Raw genomic sequence first — 14,228 nt, 5'->3', positions numbered from 1 at the left:
CTCCTGACCTATGAGTCGTACAATGATACATTTTTCAAGGTGTATCCAGCGGCATGTGTGACCAGTCCAGTGTCTACAAAATGTGTCCCAAATATGCTCAATAGTAAAGAAGTAATAAATTAAAACGACAAGCTTCAGTTTTAGTCAATGAACAGCGAAAATGTAGCAAGCGATAAGGTTCTTCATTTCATTATTTATGGGAGTTGTCAGAGCTAAAAGTTTCGGAAAGGTTTGAAATTATATGTAAGGAATGTTGTTGCATGTTTATAGGCAATCTTGTTTTCAAATACTGGATGATTGGAATATGGGCATTCGTGCGTCGTGAAATACGTTGGTTTTTCAACCCCACACAAACAACTTTGAATGGCAGGTGATTCTTACCCCCCCCCCCCCACAGTGATTCCAGACACTACGGACATCGTAGTGCGCGCTTACGGTCTATCCAATGACATATGCGGTTGGATAGAAAGTTTTCTAACAGGCAGGGAGCAGTATGTCGTCCTGAAGGGGGTAACTTCAACAGAAACAAGAGTAACTTCAAGGTGTGCCCCAGGGCAGCATAATAGGTCCTCTGCTTTTTACGATTTACATAAACGATCTGGTTGGTGGTATTGATGGCGGCCTTAGACTGTTTGTCGATGATGTTGTAGTCTGCAGGAAAGTAGTATCACAATGAGGATTTGCAGAAAATAAATGCATGGTGTAGTGACTGGCAGTTATCTCTCAATATTAGTAAGTGTAACCTACCGATTATAACAAGGCGAAAATCCCCTTTAATATATGAGTAGAAAATAAATGATCAGTCTTTGGAAGCTGTAACATCAGTCAAGTATCTAGGTGTGACTATTCGAAATGATCTCAAATGGAATGATCAGATTACACAAGTAACGGGTAAGGCGAACTTTAGATTGCGGTTTATTGGTAGAATCCTGAAGCGATGCAGTCCTTCAACACAGGTAATTGCTTACAATACGTTAGTTCGTCCAGTCTTGGAGTATTGTTCGTCTGTATGGGGTCCTTACCAGTTGGGTCTGATTCGAGAGATTGAGAAGGTCCAAAGAAAAGCGGCACGATTCGTGACTGGTACATTTAGCCATCGCGAGAGCGTTACAATCTGAATGAAAGTTTAAAGTGGGACACACTAGCAGCTAGACGACACTCTAAACGTAAGGGGCTGCTCACTAAATTCCGAAATCCAATCTTCACCGAGGATGTAGAGCATACATTATTATCACCGGCTTTCAGATCACGTAATGATCATCATTCAAAGATACGGGAAACAAGAGCTCGTACTGAGGCGTTCAGACAGTCGTTTTTCCCTCGCGTGATCCGCGAGTGGAACAGAAGGGGGGGGGGGAGGTGGAAAGTATGGCTTTGGCGCGAATTGTGCCCACTGCCACGCACCGCTTGGTGGCTAGCGGAGTATATATGTAGATGTAGATGTAGATCTAGATACGTCACATGTGTACCATGTTCGGTTGATACCGGTGCAAGGGTTCAGGGGAATATATAGAACATACATATGTTGATGTCTACATACTCGTACATTCATTTCGACTTTACAATATTTATGGAAGGTATAGTAGGAAGACGGTTCAGTTATCACCCCAAAAGAAACAGGCTACTACCACGAAAGGTGGTGATGGGACAAGTCTTTCTCTACCCAGATCCTGCAACCATAATTGCATTTTTCCTTCTAATGGTTAACGTGGTGCAGGGGTTGGTTATAAAGGTCCGCATATGGGCGGTTTAGGAAACGTCCGACTTTGAAAATTACCTTGGTGTCATATTGGAAATGTCTGTCGCGCAGTGAGTTCGTCATATGAGGAAAGAGGAAGAAGCACTGGGTGAAACTACGAGAGGTGAGGCAAAATTTGATAGCTCAAAGCAGCAGCAAGCAGCAGCAACGCCGACTATGACAAGTGCACAAAGAACAGTGATGCTGAAGTGTGTGGAACCCGGTTGGTGGCGACCTTTGTCGTGTTCAGAATGTACAAGACGTTGGGAGTCGATCCATGACTCATCGTCACGGCATCCACTATCGACCTCATTGTAATACCCTGATCTTGCACCAACAGGGCCATCACTTCTCTCGTTCTCTTTCTTTCATGATAAATTAAGAAATATCCAGTTGTACATGCAGCCATATTACGACAAAAAGATGATTCAAATGGCTCTGAGCAGTATGGGAATTAACTTCTGAGGTCATCAGTCCCCTAGGGGTATGAACTACTTAAACATAACTAACCTAAGGGCATCACACACACCCATGCCCGAGGCAGGATTCGAAGCTGCGACCGTAGCGGTCGCGTGGTTCCAGACTGAAGCGCCTAGAACCGCTCGGCCACCCCGGCCGGCCATATTACGAAAAATAAATATTTTTTCTCTCTCTCTCTCTCTCTCACACACACACATAGACACAGACGCAACACATAGACACTTACAAAAGAGTATGTATGGTACATGAACAGGCGACTTAGGCCCATGGCAGAAGACAAAAGTATACAATTACATGAACATAAAACATAACGAAATTATCAAAATATTCAGTCCACGAACCCTGACTAAATAAAATTGTAACATCACAGTTACTGATTACATACATTCGTCCAGTTACGTCTGTCTAGGGCATCCTCAATGCTGGCTGTTGGATCAGCTTCCAGCGTCACCAATGTTGTGTCTTTCAACCTCGTTCGCATATGAGCTCTTGCAGGTCTGCCTATTGGCTGATGTACTAGCATGTACCAATACTTTGATAGGGAGAGTACCCTCTGCTCGGAGAACATGTCCTGCCCACTGTAGTCTCCTTCTTGCAATCACTCTCCCAGTATCAGCATTCTTTAACCTCGCATACAGATCCCCATTGTGCGTTCATTCGCATCTTACAGTTTCTGTGTTGTACATTGGCCCATAAATTTTTCTTAAAATTTTCCTCTCAGATGCACGGATGAGCTCTGTATTGTCAGTGTACTTGCCCGTGACTTATACCCATACAATACCACCGGTCGCACTAGTGACATGTACAGATGTGTCTTGCTGTCCTGGGATACATTGCGTGAAATGTACAGGGCTATTACAAATGATTGAAGCGATTTCATTAATTCACTGTAGCTCCATTCATTGACATATGGTCACGAGACACTACAGATACGTAGAAAAACTCATAAAGTTTTGTTCGACTGAAGCCGCACTTCAGGTTTCTGCAGCCAGAGCGCTCGAGAGCACAGTGAGACAAAATGGCGACAGGAGCCAAGAAAGCGTATGTCGTGCTTGAAATGCACTCACATCGGTCAGTCATAACAGTGCAACGACACTTCAGGACGAAGTTCAACAAAGATCCACCAACTGCTAACTCCATTCGGCGATGGTATGCGCAGTTTAAAGCTTCTGGATGCCTCTGTAAGGGGAAATCAACGGGTCGGCCTGCAGTGAGCGAAGAAACGGTTGAACGCGTGCGGGCAAGTTTCACGCATAGTGATGCGAAAGATTCAGTGTTTAAACCTCCTCTACCAAGAAACGTGCCAGAACTGCGAGCTCGCATCAACAATGCTTTCGAACTCATTGATGGGGACATGCTGCGCTGAGTGTGAGAGGAAATTGATTATCGGCTTGATGTCTGCCGAATCACTAAAGGGGCACATATAGAATATTTGTGAATGCCTAAAAAAACTTTTTGAGTTTTTGTATGTGTGTGCAAAGCATTGTGAAAATATCTCAAATAATATAGTTATTGTAGAGCTGTGAAATCGCTTCAATCATTTGTAATAACCCTGCATAGGTAGTCCGAACGATAATACACCCAGTTCGCATTTATTATTGTTTGTTGAATTTCCTTCTCCAGCTCACATTTATTCGACAATATTGATCGTTCGAACTTGAACGTTTCGAATCTTTCAAAACTGTGACCATTTGTACTCATGGCATCCATACCACTTTGTCAACAAAATACTACCATATACTTTATTTTCTCGTCGTTGACCAGTAACACGATTTTGCCCGCTTCTAGCATAAATCGGAATGCATTTGCTGTCACCTCATTCAGTGTTTCACCCACATTACCGCATCATCTGCAATTGCAAGGATTGTTTCACTTCCAACCACCTCCATCCTTATACTATAGCCAACTGCCCAACTCACCTTTCTCAGCACCAGAGAACAGAGCAGAGTCGCCCTCTTTCAATCCATTCTTTACTGCGAATGGTGCCGACAGTTGATACGCAAGGTGTACTTGGCAACTTGAACCACTGTAAGAAGCTGCAGTCATCCTAACGTACTTGCTTAGTATGCTGGATTCCTGCGTTATCTCTGGGGGGCTAGGTGAGTAATGTCTCGTATGCCTGTTGGAAGTTAATGAATATAGTGTGTAGGTGTTCATCAAAGTCATAAAACATCTCCATCATTTATTACAAACTGAAGATGTGGTCGGTGGTTGACAGTCCCTGGCTAAATCCCCACTGATGTATGCCTACAATCCCTCCGAGCAATGTCTTTAGTCGACATAGTGTCAGAGTAGTGTAAATTTTTATGTCCTATCTCCAGCAACGAGATGCCTCGGTACTTATACGCTCTCATGACATCGCAATTTTCGAAAATCAGGCATACAACAGCCTCTTTCCACTCTGCAGAGATCTCCTCAGCTGACCATATTTCTGCCATAAGCTGTCTCAGACCTTCTATCACCGCTTCCACCCCCTCCCCCCTCCCAGTACGGAAACAACTCCACCTCGAAGCCATAACCGCCTGGAGCCATATTGTTTTTAAGCACTTCCAGGATGGTTTTTATCGCATCTGATGTTGGCTCGGGAACATCTTCTTCCATCATCTGTGATGTCTCCGGTTCTTCGATTTCTGCATAATCTTCATGATTTAGTACTTTGACAAAATATCGTCCAAAGGCATCTACGTCCTGCACTTGAAAGAACCATTCTTTCCTCATCATCTGTTAGGATGCGGTCTATAACTGCCTCTGCCAATACTTGACAGCAGAAAGAAGGAGCAAGATGATTTCCTTGAATTCTCAGTTTTCCTCAATAGTTCTTTGTCACATTCTCGATTCCTCTCCCGTATGATTCTACCTGTCCGTCCTATTTCGGCCGTGTATGCTGTCTTTGTTTTTCAGTTGATTCTTCAGCCATTTTATTGTCTTGCTGGTGCAGTCTTCAAAGCCTCTTTACACTAACATAAAATCACCGCTTTTTCGTTGGCAATTTTTTGAGGATATTCTCAGTAAGTTTAAAAAAGAGTTGATGAAAGACAACACTTCTTGACTGGCTTCATTTCATTTGTTCTTTCTATCCGCAACTACCGCGTAGCGTAGCAAAAGGTTGAGATCTACACACATTCGGAGACCATTTTATTCATGTCGACAAAGTAAGAAATTACTCTTGGTTGCAAAACGTGAGGCGTCCTTCAAACTTAGAGAAGAGTTCAGAAAGTCAATAGTCTCCTCAGAAATCACATGTAAATAAGTACCCAGCTGAGCTGCTGCATAACAGTGCAAATATGAGAAAATTTCGGATTCTAGTGTCTGGTACACCTTGAGCGTGTTCTGCCTCTGTGGGATGTGTAGCGAACTCGCTCTCCAAACACGCTAACCAACTGGGTTTATGCCGAGTCTGGTTGCTGACAAGGCGAACTGTAAGCTTACATACACAGTTTGATGCTCCACCCTTCACCCTTACCCCCTTCCTCACTGGCACTCTTGTTATCACTACTTTGACATGTGCAACGGGAGAAACTAAAAATATTTTTTTTGTGCCCACAACGACATCAATCATTCAAGAAACCAAACAGAATCAGATGTTTATTGAAATAATCGATAATGTCTGCTTAAAAAATTAGTAGAATTTGGCAACTGTGTAAGTACAGAAATTCTGAATTTTCGGGCAGTCGTAAAGCCAACAATTACAATGATTTTAGAAACTAACTCTCTGAAACTTTCGTCAAATACTGCAGGTAATATGCTGATTCAAACTCTGCGGCAAAAGTAAAAAGCGGAGGGAATCTGTAGGTACGAGTACTCCTCGACCGTAAGCGTAATAGATATTTTGCTGCCGTGACCAACTTATCCACTCACCGATGACTAAATGGTTTCCCTCCATTACAGTTGATAATTGAAGTTCTTGCTCAATACCAACCCTTTTAGAAGTTTTGCTGTATGCGACTTTATTATCAAAGAGGCTTAATTCCCTTACAAGGAATCCCTTGCGTGCAAGGTCCCAGATTGCCCACAACGTTGGCCGCTAACGGCACGAGGGGAGGGGACTGGAGGTGTCCAAAACAGCATGAGGCTACAGCGCGTAGTTGAGCTGCTTAGTCGACGAGTAACTCAGAACAGTGCTACAGTGCTAGTGGCGTTGATACAAAGCAGAACAATGCAACCAGTGGCGGCTCGTAGGTGAACATTCTTGGTGATCACAATTTTTTTAAATTCATATGAATATGAGTGTGTATAAGAGTTAGGCTTATCATTCATACAACTTCATTCCCTGTCAGTAATAATAATAATAACAATAGTATGCATAACTTGTCTGCAAAAATGAAAATTTGTTTTTGTGGAATTTTGTTGTTTTGTACATAATAAAGTACAGCATGCGGCAAGAACGAAATAATATATTAGCTTTCACTAGTCTCTGCTTCGCATTTTTCTGTAAGCTGGAGTATTCGTGCTTTTCTTATTTTTTCAATCAAATGTACAAGATCCCTAATTCATGTATTACGTAACGAATTAACTACCTGGCTGAAAATCAGGCATTCTTACGTTGCAAACACACATCAACTTAACGCTTATTATAAACTTCTTTGTAACGTTTAGCACCTAATTTGATTCCGTCACTTTCTGAGACATCGGTCTAGAGGCCATACTTCCTTTGCGGCTAACTCTTAAGGGTAATTTTCTTTTCTGTTCGCGCTTAATCCAGGTTCATCTGAGTTCATATTGGCACTGCACAGGAAAGCCGATTCCTGCACAGTAAACAACCAACTCCAAATACAAAGTGCCATTTGCAGATATTAACAATTTCAAGTAGTACTATCTACCAATAAGGTCACTTGTCTAAAATACAAATGAGGTCCTGAGAGCCATAAGAACCAAAAGCGCAACGTCTTCATCCCCCACCCCGGCCCTTCTCCATATTTAAGAGGAACCAATAGGACAGCTTTTCGTGTATATTCAGATACACATACGATGTGGGCCTACAGTACGGAATCTGACACGCCATAAGATCAATATAACTCAGATGCATGAACAAATGCTACAGTCTCATAATATGGTTCTCAGCGCCTGAAATGGGTTACTGTATGATAGAATCCAAAACTTAATATACTGTATCGCATTCAGAATCACACAAAACAGGTTTTTCTGTCAGTGTAACTATAACATATACTGATGCCTGTTCTAATTTTACTATATAGTGAGTGAATTGGCTTGTCTGTGGAGTCTGCTACCACCTAGCGAGATTTATGGCAAGCGAATGTGGGTACGTCTCGTGCAATGTGCTTCCCCCTGGTGGCATTGATGTTAACTTTGTTGTTGAGTGTAAGGACTTGCAGTACACGCCGCTAACCGTGCACATTGTTTGTCAAATCCGTTTGTATTTGGCCCGTTAGGAAATTACGTCAAGCCAGTTGGACATGCGCAGAAGCTCCTAAAAACGTCATCAGGCGAAGTTGTGCCCCCGGCTCTCATGCCAAGTATCACCGAGTCTAGAGGACCAATGCGTCACAGCGAGGTTGACTTAGTGCCATGTATTTCAGATTACTGCATCTACATTACGGTTAACAGCATTCAAAGTAAAATAACCAATAAATCCGCAAAGCGTCAAAAGCTGGGGTGTTCACGTACTATTGTGCTCTTACACTACTGCCACCGCTGATGACAACGATAATCAAAGCCAACTTTGCGCTACAGCTACAACAATAATTGGAGAAGTTGACATTTCATCAGAAAGTAACCCAAGGAATTTCACAGAATGAGAAAGAAGAGGCAGGCGAAATACACACATCAAAAAATGTTTTACATCACCTCGGTTCCGAGAGTTCCGGAACTTGTACAGAAAACCGGAATAGATATCAACATTAACATCATTTGCGCCCTTTTTATCGCTCATGAAAACCACAAATTGCATGTTGTACCACCATACAGCCAGACCTTCCGAGGTGGTTCTCCAGATTGCTGAAAAGACCGGGTTCTCTAATACTCCGTAGCACGTGCTCTTGCATAGATGCATGCCTACATTCGTCGCGGCATACCATCCATAAGTTCATCAAGGCACTTTATTCATGTGAGTATTTGGATTTTTGCAAGATGAGTCAGTGGAATGCGTGGTGCCGTATATGCTCGACGTGAGGGCATTGTACATGAGGAATAAAATGATGATGTTATGCACTTAATATATGGAAATGTTATTGAAACAAGAGTCGAACCAGGTACTTCATCATCCTTATCGGACAGGGAGCCACAAAACCCGTCTCCAGTGAAATATAGTAAAGGACAATTGTTGTCCAGGGAGCGTGTAAATGGAAGATCATGTTTGACGAACAGCAAGTTCTAACTGTAGTAAATGTAATATTAACTAGTAAGAACGCATTCAAACTAAAAACAGGTTCAAAATGGTTCAAATAGCTCTGAGCACTATGGGACTTAACATCTGAGGTCATCAGTCCCCTAGAACTTAGAACTACTTAAACCTAACTAACCTAAGGGTATCACACACATCCATGCCCAACGCAGGATTCGAACCTGCGACCGTAGCGGTCGCGCGGTTCCAGACTGAAGCGCCTAGAACCGCTCGGCAACAAAGGCGGGCTAAAAACAGGTTTTTACTGTAATATATGTACAGCGTCTTTCACAATTCATGTTACACACTTCTAGATGTTGCAGAGTGGAGTTAATATATCAGGGTTTACATAGGAACCCATGTCGAGAAACAGTTCGTTCTCCTGTTACAAATAAAACAAGGTGTACAGATTTCACTCCTGCTTACTGTGATATTACAATGCCTGTTCCATATGATGACCCCAAAGTTCGGTGCACTCAGTGTGTCTGCGCAGTACGTTCACATAAACTCTGTACAACTTGCGTCGTGTATGGTTAATTACTTCTGCCACTGCAGTGAACAGTGCAACCATATCTTCCTCCGGACAGCAGTCTCATAAACAATATCCTTCATACGGCAAAACAAGACAAAGCGCAAAGTGGTAAAATCTGGCGATCTTTGAGGCCACACATGTGATCCTCCCCGAGCAATCCACGTCTCCGTTTGTACTGTGTTCCGATGGTTTCGGACGCGAACTGCAAAATGCACCGTCGCTCCATCATGCTGGAACCACAATTCGTGCCAAATGTCCAACGGAACATCCTCAAATTAACTCCGCCACTACCTGCTGCAGAAATACTTCAGTTATACGTGGCATTATGGTTCTCTTGGTCCAAAATGTGTCTATTTCGAGAGTTCAAAGCACCTTTCCTGCTGAAAGACGCTTCGTTGGTGAACAAAATTCACCTTGGAAACTGAGAAAAATCCCCACAAGGATGCGGGAAACAAGTGCAGAAAGTGACATGTGGCACAAATTCCGCCGGAACAGAGCACATAGCTTCTGAGGGTGATATGAATGGATTTGCGGTTCATGCAGAATTCGCCAGATAGACGAGTGAGACACATACATGGCACGAGCAATGGCTCGAGTACGTGTCGATGAGTTCTGTTCAACTTGACGGAGCACTTTCTCTTTATCGCCTGTGAGTTTACCGCTTCAAACAGGCGTTGCCTTATTCTGGCAAACATGGGATGAGATGGCCTCACACGATTTGCAATGTACTCGTAGTACAGGCGTTGAGCTTCTTTTCGATTACGGCAAGCTTCACCGCAAATTAACAGCACATCGGTGAACTTTGGGAACGTATATTCAAGCATCCTGTTAAGGCAGTATTAATCATCGTAATGCCAATTGACGCATCGCCAAGAATGAAGACAAGGCAAAAACAAATAGGGAACATTACGCGACATCACGTCATCGTACAATTCATGAATGTGGGTATCGAACCATAACAGGTGAACTGCGTAAGAAAAATCTTCCGAACGATTGAGTATCTCTTGGTTTCCTTCTAACATGGAAACGAACCGTTTAGTGACTGTGTATACCTCTGAAAAAACTGATCTACCAAGTCCCCTCGACAACTTCTAGGAGTGTGTAACATGAGCTGTGAAACACCCTATATTAACGTGAAAATTTAACTATATTTGGATGTAGCGTGACTCTTATTGGGTCGCCACTTTGAAATGCGTCTTCATGGAAGTCAGGACAATGCCATTAGGAGCTGTAGGGATGCACTGGAATCACCACAAAAGCATAGTCTCGTCAGGGCGGACAATAAGCCCCCCATGCGATTTCAAACGGCAATTGCTTGTTTCAAAAGTCCTCCTAAACAGAAACAAAGTCAGCAGTAATAAACAACACGTATTATGCAAATGATGTGCACGAAGTAATCATACGAAGAAACCGTAAAGAGACTGGTGGAGAACATCTATAGAATTACATCTGATGTCTCTATCGAGGCCCACATGGCTATCGTAAGCAGTTACTATAGATGTACAGCCTGTGAACTATATGTCTTCTTTGCTGAATGTCGATAAGGGAGACATCTGGAAGTTATCTTCTGGTCGTGCACCTGCCGTCAAATGATCTTACTTTTATGCAAAGATTATATTGATCACATACAACTGAAGTGATGATCACAGTGACGCACACTAATTGTCCATATAGAAATTAATCCGTCTGTCAACTTTCTGGAGGTTCAACATGCCTCTGTTTGAAATGTTGATTCAAATCACAATCACGATTAGGTAAGAGAATATGGTAAGCAAAAATGTATTCCTTAAGGCCAAGAAACATTTTTTTGCTTCAAGAACAGACAACAGTGTACTGACGAATGACGTTAAATTTGGAGGTCATTCATCTCAATTTTCCTTACGGCTTTAGATGCATTTACTTCTAGAACACATTCCAGCTTCAGTATCCTTAACATCATTCATCTGTAAATTTTCGGCCAGCAGTCCATCTGCCGAGAGCCTTCTGATGTTCCCCTCCATATTCCACACACTCTCCGTTTCAGATTCAAGTATCTGATGAAGATATTACGAGCGCCAGCTTCTAAAATCGGCTGTGTACTGAATATGCAACAAGTAGCGCTAGACCGTGACTAACGACAACTATCTGGAATACTCACTAACTCAGGCGTAGGGTGCTCCAATACCCTTGGTGTAATACACTCCATTGCTTCACCTCCAACAACACAGCGCCGAAATTGACACGTCACGGATTTACGAGATTACCGGTAAACCCGCTGCTCTATATATTCTCCACTAAAGTCGCCGACTGCAATTGCTTGCACAGTGGGACCGGGCGTCAACAAAAGCTTAATTACAGTTCAGTATTTGCTAATGTGACAATACTTAAGAACTGTCTTTAATGTTGAGCTCAGTAAAAGTTGACGTTATGTACAATTATTTCTTTACTGTATCATGCATATGTAGCTGATTTTTGTAACTGTTGATGAAATATGGTTCGTATTTCTTTTTCTGTCGGGCACCGTTAACCGTGAATGCATGTCCATTGCATATTGTAGCAGTGTGAGGTGGAATAGCACAGAGTTCGTTCATATTTTCGCAGGCATAGTCCTTCGGAATTTATTTATTCTTTTGAAAATATGTAAAAACTCTAGACGTATTGAAACACGTGGCCATGCAATCCCGGGAGAAACCCTGAGTACACGAATTGTGAGAAGTCACTATCTGGAGAACCAAGCAGGCGACTTCGTGTAGCGTGGCAGCCTCGCTTAGCTACCTGGGAGAGGCAATGCGGCTTTTCTAAGCCGTCTGAACGCCATTAAACGTGTTGATTGCGGCCATATTTAATTCCAGAAGCCAGGCGCGAAATTCTCGTTAGCCCGGTGGGACGTCCATTCAGCCGGTGGCGCGCCTGAATGTTAATGCTGCGCCCGTAAGTAAATGCTCCTCAATAATTCAGCCCGCCGCAGCCCAAGTTAAGTGTTGATCCATTGAATGGAGGGCCTGCCGTTCATTTGACTCAACAAAAGACGCCGCCAACCCTCGGCTTCTCCCGCTCTTCTGTCGCAGTCTGCGAGAGGCGGTCTGAAGAATCTGTGAGGCGCGCCTATCCGAATCGAGGAAAATCACTGGTGGCTTCCAAAACCTCCCACTCTATTGGTTTTTCCAGTCCTTACAGACGTCCGAAGCTGTGTCGATATTTTTGGCAGTCGATGCAAATATGCATTGGATGTTAAGTCACTTGGAGTTCTTCGCAAAGAAACTGTTAAGCCGCCCTCTCTCGGGACGTGAAAACGCACGTGGGCGAGGAGCTGGTGACGTCACCGCATGGAATTCCACCGTTCCTCTACATTGTGGAACGTGAAATGAATGTGACATGTCAGATTTTCGTTTCGAGGTGACGTACGTGTCCAATGAGATGCGACACATTTTTTACCTCACAAGCTGAACTGAGGAGCCGTAATGTTGTATTGCATTAAATTACGTATTTTGTTGGTTTTCTTCATCATAGAATGTGTGGTATGATTATGCTCTGAGGTGATAAATATAGCTTTTACCTGGCGTAGTACAGCAGCTCGAGATGACATAGACTCAACAAATGGTTGGAACTTCCCCACGAAAATATTGAACCATGTCTATATAGTCGTTCAAATTGCCAGAGTGTTGTCGGCGCAGGATGCTGTGCAGGAACTAAAGCCTCCATTATGCCCCATAAATGTTCCATGATATTCATGTCTTGTCCAGAATGTTCTTCAAACCACTCACGAAAAGCTGTAGCCCAATGATATGATATCGTTCTTTGGGAACATGAAGTTCATGCTGCAAATGATCTCCAAGTACCGGAACGTAACCAATGATTGGTATTGCCTCCATAAACTCTCGCGGCGTAGTAATTGGTTGTATTCAAGTCGGGTCTCCAGCCGGAACATATCCTCATCTGGACACAATATTTCAGCGGTCCACGTGGCCGCCATCTTCAACTGAGTAGGCCTTTATACATCGACCGTGGGTCCACCGCGCATGCGTGATCGTCACTGCCCTCTAGCGACAGGCACAACAACGCACCGGTGGTGAAAGCTCTCGGAAATGGTAAATTGATATCAAACGCTGTTGACTGTTTTTGATTACCGAAACAAAGATCGTTGTTTCTTAATTTCAAACAGAACATGGCTCCAACTCTTACCTAAAGTATAACCCTTACCTCCGCTTATAATACTGTCAGATAGAGGCGCAGGGGCTACCACTTCTGTCTCATCGTACAACATTTTATGTCCTTCAGTAGTACAATGTTCCGCCACTGCAGATTTTTCTGACTGAGAAAAAAAAACAGATGTGGCGACGATGCATCAAGCAACGATCCTGGACTGCACGAATCGTTTGTCCAATATAGGCTTTTCCGCAATGGCTGGGAATCTTGTAGACCCCGGGCTTTCTGAAACTCAAATCGTCATTCACGGAGCTCAGCAGAGCTCTGGTCTTATCTGGCGGACGGAATACACTTTTAAAATCAAATTTATTTAAAATTCTTCCTATTTTTGAAGATATGCTCCCCACATAAGATAGGAATGCCAACGATTTCCTTGTATGTTCTGTTGGTTCCCGCAACTGTCCAATTTGTAGAGCTCGACGGATCTGATTGTCAGTGTAACTATTCTGCTTGAACACAGTTTTTAGATGATCCAGTTCTTGTGTCATACTATCCGCATCTGAGATGATGTAAGCTCGTTTTACCAGTGTACATAGGACCGTTGCGTTGGTACGATGGCTGACACCAACCAACTCAATTTAAAATGGAAAATGGAACGAAGAGTCAGTTAAGATAACAGATAACTTCTACTAATATATGTGCCAGATCGTTGTACAGCATTATTCACTGTTCAAGCCGTCGATGAGTACAGCTTCTCATTCACGATTTCTTTTATTCTAAAATCACTAACGTGATTAACACAGCTATTTTAGTTGCATCCATTTTCGTAAGGAAACTGTGTGATTTACGCGACAGATGCCGCAGACTGCCGTCGGGGAGCGTCGAGGTCGCAAATCATGATGATGAGTACGTCCTGTGAGAAGTGTGAAGGTCGTTCCAGAGCGTCCAGCAACCACGACGGACGTCACGTCTGCTTGCTTCGAGATGACATACTCGTCCCGTGCGTGGACGGC

Source organism: Schistocerca cancellata, chromosome 8 (genome assembly GCF_023864275.1).
Source record: "Schistocerca cancellata isolate TAMUIC-IGC-003103 chromosome 8, iqSchCanc2.1, whole genome shotgun sequence".
NCBI classification, from domain to species: Eukaryota; Metazoa; Arthropoda; class Insecta; order Orthoptera; family Acrididae; genus Schistocerca; species Schistocerca cancellata.
Note: the sequence above shows the minus strand (reverse complement) of the source record.